This window comes from Seriola dumerili, unplaced genomic scaffold (assembly GCF_002260705.1).
Source record: "Seriola dumerili isolate Sdu_G_001 unplaced genomic scaffold, Sdu_1.0 BDQW01000301.1, whole genome shotgun sequence".
NCBI lineage: Eukaryota > Metazoa > Chordata > Actinopteri > Carangiformes > Carangidae > Seriola > Seriola dumerili.
The window spans coordinates 99,172-107,535 of NW_019174556.1; positions in this window are offsets into that span (position 1 = coordinate 99,172).

Genomic DNA, 8,364 nt, shown 5'->3' on the forward strand with positions numbered 1-8,364 from the left:
AGTCTCACCTGGGAGCAGCCACAAAAACAAACTTGTGCAAGTGTGCAAATAGCCACAGAGCAGGCACCTCACAATACATGCTGGGTAAAACCAGCATTTGGAGTTCTCAAGGTTTATCATCAGCACTTACTCAGAGAGGAAGAATAGAAGCCATTTGCTTAACCCACCCAAGTATTTTATATCAGATTTGGTTATTCAAAGCAATAGCTTTACAGCATTGAAATTTCAACAAAGGAAGTAATGTAAATGGAATACTTCCAATTCACTGTGTGAAGATAGGCCATTTCATTATGACCTTAAGTTTAAAGGGAGAAAAACTAAAGTGTAAAATGACACCTATGCACTTCATGAATATTAAAGAATGATATCTTATCTAAAAGCCAGATGCCAGGAGCATCAAGTTTGTTCAGGTACACACAAAGCTCAGGCTGATCTACTTGCTCCAGTCTACTTCTCCGTGGTTCTCTGGATCATTACACCGTTTCAAAAGTAAACATAATGAATGGGACCAAGTTTTTGCCGTCAGCAGTGAACAACTTGGCCCGAAGATTGTTCTTACCAACATAATTCCATTAATAACGTCTATAATATCACACAGACTTTGACTGATCACTTAGCGCTAATATAGTTTCTAAACTTTAAGTGTTTGTTGTGTGTAGGCTCACTCTCTCCAATGAAAGGCAAAACCCCAAGGACAGATTTCTCTTTGCAGCTACCTGGCTTCTTCTTAATCACTTTTGTTGGCACGTTACCACGAATAGCAGCAGGAAGTTCTCGGAAGCGTGTATACGCATACATATGTATAAGCAACAGAAGATGAGATGGTTTCTTCATTATTATGCTAAGTGACATCGCTGCCCATCATGAGACCTGCCTTTTAGAATTACAAGAAATGTATTTTCACATTCATGTCATCAGATTTGATGAACTTGCAGGTTTGTTTTCTAACTCCAGTTGAATCAAGCTGCTCTGTCTTTTCTTGGAATCTCCACCAAAACTGCCAACAGCTGTTCCCTAACCCAGGCTGCCTCTTTCACAGTATTCAGAGACATGTAAAATGTATTGGATGCCACCTCTGTATGGCCGATTACACTTGCTGCCTTGCACCTTTTGTTGGTGTAAGGTTTTTAGTAGGGATGACCAAGGGAGTGCAAAGTGTGTGTGCACTGGCCACAAAGTCCCACTTAGCTAGCTGGGGGTATTTGAGTAGCACTTTGAATCCATTTCTTCCTTTAAAAAGGAGAAAGAAGTAACTTCCTCCAAACAAGTGTTGGCTGTGGTGTTGGTCTGCAGTCAATACAAGCCAGGCATGTCCATAGGTACCTCATGAATTGCTTTGGCTTTCTGACTTGGCAGTGCTTTTGGTATTTGCTTGGTCAAGGGTCATGGACTAAGGTTTATTTAACTCCCAAATAGTCCTGAGGACAATGATTTGAATCTTCTTTGGAGGCCAGATCTCGTTTCTCATTTGTGACAGCTAGCCTTGACTTTGGCTCAATCTGCAATTTTTCTGCAGTTCTGCACTCATCTGATGTCATCGAATGACATTTCTATGAGACTACACTGAAATGTGTAAACATGCTTCCTGGCTATTGTTAATAGAGTCTGTCTTGTTCAGTCCTGCAAATTTGGTCAGAATTGTCACTTTAATAGTTGTTAATGGTAGGAAGCAATAGGCTTTAGTATAAAATGTATAGCAGCCGACTGTAGTAATACAATGTTATAATCATGTTGCAACATTCCAGGGACTCCTGAGAAAACCACTAATAAAATTCTAAACAGGGAGTGACCTGACTGTTGTATTTGCATTGCCAATATACCTGTGATAGTGCTCTCAACCATTACATGATCTTCATCACTGTTTGTTATCTGTTACAGGACACTGATCAAAGAACTGAGCCTCAGGCGCAAGGTGACTCCACAACAGGCCTCCAAAGAATGAGAGAACTTAAAAAAGAAACAAAAAGGTTACCAGAGGTCAATGTTGTCTTTAGGGAAAGCTGCTGCAGAGCAGTTAATAAAAAAAAAGTAATAATATGTAAAACATCTTCCTTCTGTTTTAAAGTAATGATATTGCCATTACTATTTTTTATAATATTGTGTTTGTGGCATGTGTGTGTGATTTTTTATTGCAAAAGGAAAACTGGACAGGGTCACGGCTGCCTCCTGTCAGTTTTATGCAGATCTGAATGAGGTTTCGGGTGCCAGACCTTTAGCTAAGCCTCCTGTTTTGGTGACATTGTTGCAAATACTGATGCAACAACATTACTGACGCAACAATCACTTTTCCCAAATAAATCATTAATATTTCACTCAAACAGGTTTAGTCCAAAAGATACTATTGCACATGTATTTCTCAGTCCTTCATGAAATACGTAGCAGGCACAAATATGTCAAAAAAAGCCAGAGCTTCAGTTTCAGAGGACTTGCAGGTCTATGGTTACAGGTGTGCCTTTTCTGTTTGACAGGACACTCTCTTAGCAGTTTTTTTTTTTATTGCAATGTGTGGGTATTCCTATGCATCTGACCTAAGTCAGGCAGCTGTCTAATTTTCTTTTCTTCTTTCAGGACATATAACCATAGAACCATATAAACCAACCTTACTGAGCCTGAACAGCTCACTGAATCCGCCTCAAGTCCTGCACAGTCCACGGCATCTACCTCGGGTCCTGGACATCTGCCTCCACCGCATCTAGAAAGAAAAAGGAGTCCAATCCATTACTAGAATTCCTTAAGCAATTACCCCAAAATGAGAAGAAATGTCATGAAGCGAGCAAGGAAACTGAACATTTGATGGGCCATATTAGATTGACAAACTGTCAAACCACTCATATTTATTCTGGCCAGTTATAAAAGCGCAATTCACGTGCAATAGTCACTCACTTTTTAATGCATTCTTGTTTTGTCTTTGCTGGACTAGCATGCCAGAAAGCTATATATTTAACAATACGGTGTTAACACGTTAGGTGTTCCATATACATATGTATGTTTTTTTTTAGTTTTTAGTTTTTTTGTGCATACAATTGCAGTAAATGTAATGTGATGCTTTTTCGAGAATATTTTATTTATTTATAATTTGAAAGTGCAGCTTTGGGATAATAAAGTTATTTCTGGTTCAAACAGATTTAATGAAGTCTTGTTTGTGAGCAGATTCTCCTAAATACAGTTTTTTCACCCTACTGTATATTTCCAAAAATTAAATAATTAAATTCCTGAGACATACAAGCTTATTAATATTTAATTTCAAGAGAGACAAACTGTTTTGCAAAAAGTTTTATGTAGCAATATAACTAGTATAAAAATAACCAAAAAAGCAGCATCAGTAACTCACAGGAGAGAGTTGAGTCAAACAACAGCATTAAAAGTAATTTTTCTCAAAGTGTTTGTAAACTATTTACGGGTTATGGGTTCAAGCAGCATTCCGACTGTGGGGCAGTGAGCCTGTCCTTTCGCCTGGCCTCTCGTTTTGTGTAAGGTGGTGGTTGTGTTGTGTTGGTCCTGTGCCACATCTGCATCTGGCTCCAGTATGTCTCCATTATCTATGCACACATTTGTAAAAAGGTACATGATGCAATAACAAAAGGTGCAAATGTAGGCTTAACCTCGAAGGCTCTGAAGAGGGGTAAACCTCCAACTTGTCTTCATGATTCCGAAGGCTCTTTCTATTACCGAATGCCCCTTGGTATCATGTTACTGTACCCTGCCATTTAAGGGCTCCGTGAAAGGAGTGAGGAAGCAGCCTTGAGTGTCCAAGGCAGGATAGCCACCATCACCAAGTAGGAACTACCCTTGTAAAACAACAAGATGTTTTTTTAAATGCAATCGTCACAGAGCCACCCTAGGTAGTCAATAAACTTGTCAAGGAAGGAACCTTCTTTTTCAATCACAAATGGCCTGAATGTTGATAGAGAAAAGTCCTTCGTAATTCAAATAGTCTATTCAGTGCTGTGAGGGAGGTTTGATCCTAATGTGGCAGCCATCTACAGCTCTGTTGAAGGCTGGACTTCCAAATCCAAGCCCAAGATCCAGCTCTCCTGCACTGGGAAAATAAATGGCTCTCTTCAGGGTTGGCCCAAACATGTGGTGCAACTTTATGTATGTACCCGGTGGACTGTAGATTTGGGCACACTAAAGACCTGGGACACCACTCGAAAGGAAAGCTCATAAGCTAGCCAGTCCACATATATGAGGACCTCTTGATGATGACCTAAGACATGAGCTTGTTTCCATTGCTGGTCTACTCAGGCAGAAATCCTGCTTCAGTTCTGCCTCCACAATGACCCACAAATGCAGGATACAATAGGTCATAAGACGGCCAGTCTGGAAAAAAAAATATATTGCTAAACATTGTTGGACTCAGAAAAGTTTATAGGCTCAAATACACAAGTTCTTTCACACGTGCACAAACAGGAACCACGACTGAGTTTACAAATCAATTTCCATTTCGTCCCATTTCCTAGGTGAAGATTTCAACCCTTACCCCTTGTAGAATGGAGTTCTGAAGGACCACTACCCAATAGAGACCAGGTGGAGGATTGGGCCTTTGACTGCCTGGTTTCTTGATAGCAAATAGGAGTCTGATTGCTGTGGCTGATGGCAGACTGCTGCACAGTCTAGTATGACAAGCTGCCGAGGTGGCACCTGTACTGTTGCATAAATACCATTGTCTGGGCCTTTTCTTTTTTGTTCTGGCCACTGATTCTTTGCACATCTCTGCTGCCCTTGGCTCCAGTGCAGAAAGATATCAGCCAAGCAATTTCATACTGAACAATGGAAAATATTCCACCACCACTTCCTCTACTGCCAGCCAGTGCAACTCTACAAATAGCACTGTCAGCACAGCAACATTCAATCACATTCCAATTTCCCACAAAAAGTAGAGTTTTTAAACTTTTTTTTTTTTTTGACTTTCACAGCAAGTTGTATTGTCGACTGATTACAGTATAATCTTTGCTGTGCAGGTAGCCTAGCTAGCAAGGCTCCCAAAAAGCAACTTTCCAATGCATTACACTGCCACAGTCATCACACGACCCTTGCCTTGCACATCATAGTTGTACCTGAGCGTCTCCCACAGGGCCCTGTATTCAAAAAACTGCTCTTCAGCACCGCTAGTGGACGAAAACTCCACAAAGTTCCTTTGATGAAAAGTGCGGAGTACATGGACTGTTCTGCGTGAGATGATCTGCAATTACTCATTTAATAATGTTTGAAGACTGCTGTTGCTGCCTATATTTTTCTACACTGCATGCGCTGTGTACCTGTGTGGGAGTGTGTAGAAGCTGGCTAATTATAAAGTGGTTTATTTATTCTTTGCCTTTCTCCACCAAAATAAAATTAAAAACTAAAAACAGGCCAAAAACAAGCTTTTCCCTCCCCTGTCATTAGTGTTAGAGTTTGGTATTTAAAACCAACAAAATCTTTGCCTCTGCTGTTCAAGTGTATAAAATGGGCCAGAATCCTGAAGGTCAACTTTTCTTGTAACTGCTGTGTGACACCCTCCTTCTTACCAAAACTGTGAATACACCACATACTCATATTCATGCATACACTATCAACTGTGTCTCTGTGAGATCCATTGTCATCAGTTTCTTGCTTTAAGTTAATTATTCACTCAAAGCATAATTTTATTCATTTTAAAAGCCTCGAGATCCTTTCACTGTTCTTTTGTGTGCAGCTCACACTTCGTGTGTCTGAGGGTACTCCTTATTGATTTCACATTTGTTTGCCAAAGTGCATGCCTGTTAAAAAAAATCACTTTTTCCCCCCTTCCTGTTTTCCTTTGAAAGGATTTATTTATCTCATTTAAGCTCAGGGCACTTGAAAACCCCAGTTGAGAAGGGGGTACTTGATGTGCATGCACAGTAGTCTTGTAAAAGAAGGTGAAAGGCAGAACAGAGAAAAGTCACATGATGGTAGCCTGTCTCTCTCCCTCCCTCTCTCTCTCTCTTACTCTCTCACAGTGCCTCCATGTCTTAGAGTTGCTGAGTAGGGATTCTATAATGAGAGAACGGTGACGTTGAGGGGGAGAAAAAGAGAAAACTAAGCAGAGTGGGTTGTGGGGGGGGTATGGGAGGAGGAATGGGTGGAGGGGGCAGTGAAGGAGGAAAGAGGAGGAGCAGAGTCAGGAGATCAGGATGTAGAGAGAAAATTCTCGGTCAAGGTCTTTCCTAATGAACAAATTATCATGCAAAGGTCTCACCCCCCCCCCCCCCCACCCCCCCACAGCCCTCCTCTCTTCCCTTCCTCTCTCTCGCTCTTTCATTGTCACTCATTCTCTCCGTCCCTCCTTTCTTTTCCTTTCTCACCTTTCTCTCTCTGCTTCGCTGGCTTGACCTTGGTTCCCACCTCGCTCAAATCCCTTGCTCGATGCCTCCCTCCCTATTTCTATAACCTTGTTTATTTTCTGCCGCATTCCTGTTTTCTTTATCTCTGTTGCTTCTCCTCCTTTCCACTGTTTGCCCCCCACCCCCACCCCCCATTTTCCGAGTTCCTCTAGGCCTTAGGCAGTAGTGTGCTGCTCTAAAACCTCTCTATCAGCACATCCCTGCAATAGTTGGGTCTGACAGTCACTTTCACTGCGGAATTGCCCGATTTACCACACGCACACACACACTTACACACACCATTTTATGTATGGTGCCAACAAAGTGTAACTAGAACAGAGTGTGTGTGTGTGTGTGTGTGTGTGTGTGTGGCTGTGCTTGTGAGTATCTTACGCATCACTAATAACAACAGATCGCCATGAATTAATGCTTCATTTTCAAATTTGATCATATGCGCAGCTATGACTGCGTGTATGCATGTGTGTGTTCATTCGGGTGTGTCTGCTCCCCCAATTCTCTTTCCTCCACCTCTTTTCATTTCTGTATTAGCCCACCAGCAATGTAAAGGTCACACGTTGCAGCGGCGTTTGACTCTGCAGTCTGTTAAATAATAGTGTTGCTATTTACTGTTCTCAACCCCGGCCTGACGTCTGTGTGGCCTGGGGGCTACATCATCTCCACAGCATCGCTTCAGCGACAGCTCAGCGTCGTGTCAGGGCACACTGGGCAGGCACATAGTCTGGTACATGCTTTGAACTTGTCCAGCCCCTCCACCCCACCCTACTCCCAATATAGTACTTGAGAGGAAATGGGGGCGGGGATGGGGCAAAAAGGAAAGGCAAGAGAAGGAAAAATAAGTAAATAAAGACAAAAATCAAGAAATGGTAGTAAAGTAAACATGTTAGTTTCTTACGTCAAATTGAGGAATGCTGTCAAGAGAATATTGGCTTTTCTCTGTTATATATTGATGCTGACTTGTGTTAATACTTCTCCTAGTTGCCCCAACAGCAACCTCCAGCTGCCAGCACAGATGACAGATGTGTCCTCTATTTCAGTAACATCTGAAGGAATAGAATTTTAAGTCGAGATGAGTTCAGTCAAAGTTTGAGCTGAGATGGAGTTTGATTTCATTTATATCTATTATTTCAGTCGACAAATAGTCACTCTTGAAAACGCTCTTACAAAGCTGGATGGAGTTTCTGTATTTGTCACCTTTATACTGTTTATATCCATGTTGGTTAGTTTAAGCTTGTTGCGTCTGCTGCGACTCTGTCAGTGCAGTCTGTCCTTGTTTGGCGCGTGTTGTCATGATTTTCATTAAATTTGGGAACAAGGTTGGGCACTTTTGAGCTCATTAGTTCTCTGATGTTGCTTCGAAACCTCACAGCTGGTAAATTACTGCTAATTGCCTCTCAACCTAATATGACTCACCTGTGTAGCATTGATTGTGATTGTGATTTAATCTACTTCAAGGTAAGTCCTTCTTTTGTATGCATTTCCCTTAAGTGTTTTTGTTATTTTATCTAAGATAATTATTATGAACTGTGGGAAATAAAACTTGTAAAGGGAATTTACAGAAACTGTTGCACTTTCAGGGACATTGGACCTTGAAGTGCACAGCAAGTGGATTTGTATCCATACAAAGGATGCACTGAGAAAACATGTTGATGTCAGATATCAAATCTGCTGAATGCCAATATCTCTATTTGAACAGGGCATCTTATCCAGTGTTTCATTTTTATGTGGCATGTTTTGTTTTGTTTTTTTAAAATACGAAGGTACAGTAAGAAGCATGTGATCCTTATCCATCCACCTATCGTTAGTCTAACAACCAAATGACCATTTCCCTTTGTGTGACTTTCTTTGACCTTTACTACCTTTATTATGTAGTTCACAGAATACATAAATGTAATACAAATACCTTTTAATTTGTTATTCCGAGGACAGACTGCGGTTGCCTCACAGCACTTAGTCACATCCTTTTTGTACACTGCTTCTCTTTCATGGAGCGCCTCTTTCAGAACTACTGCAGATGTTCTAG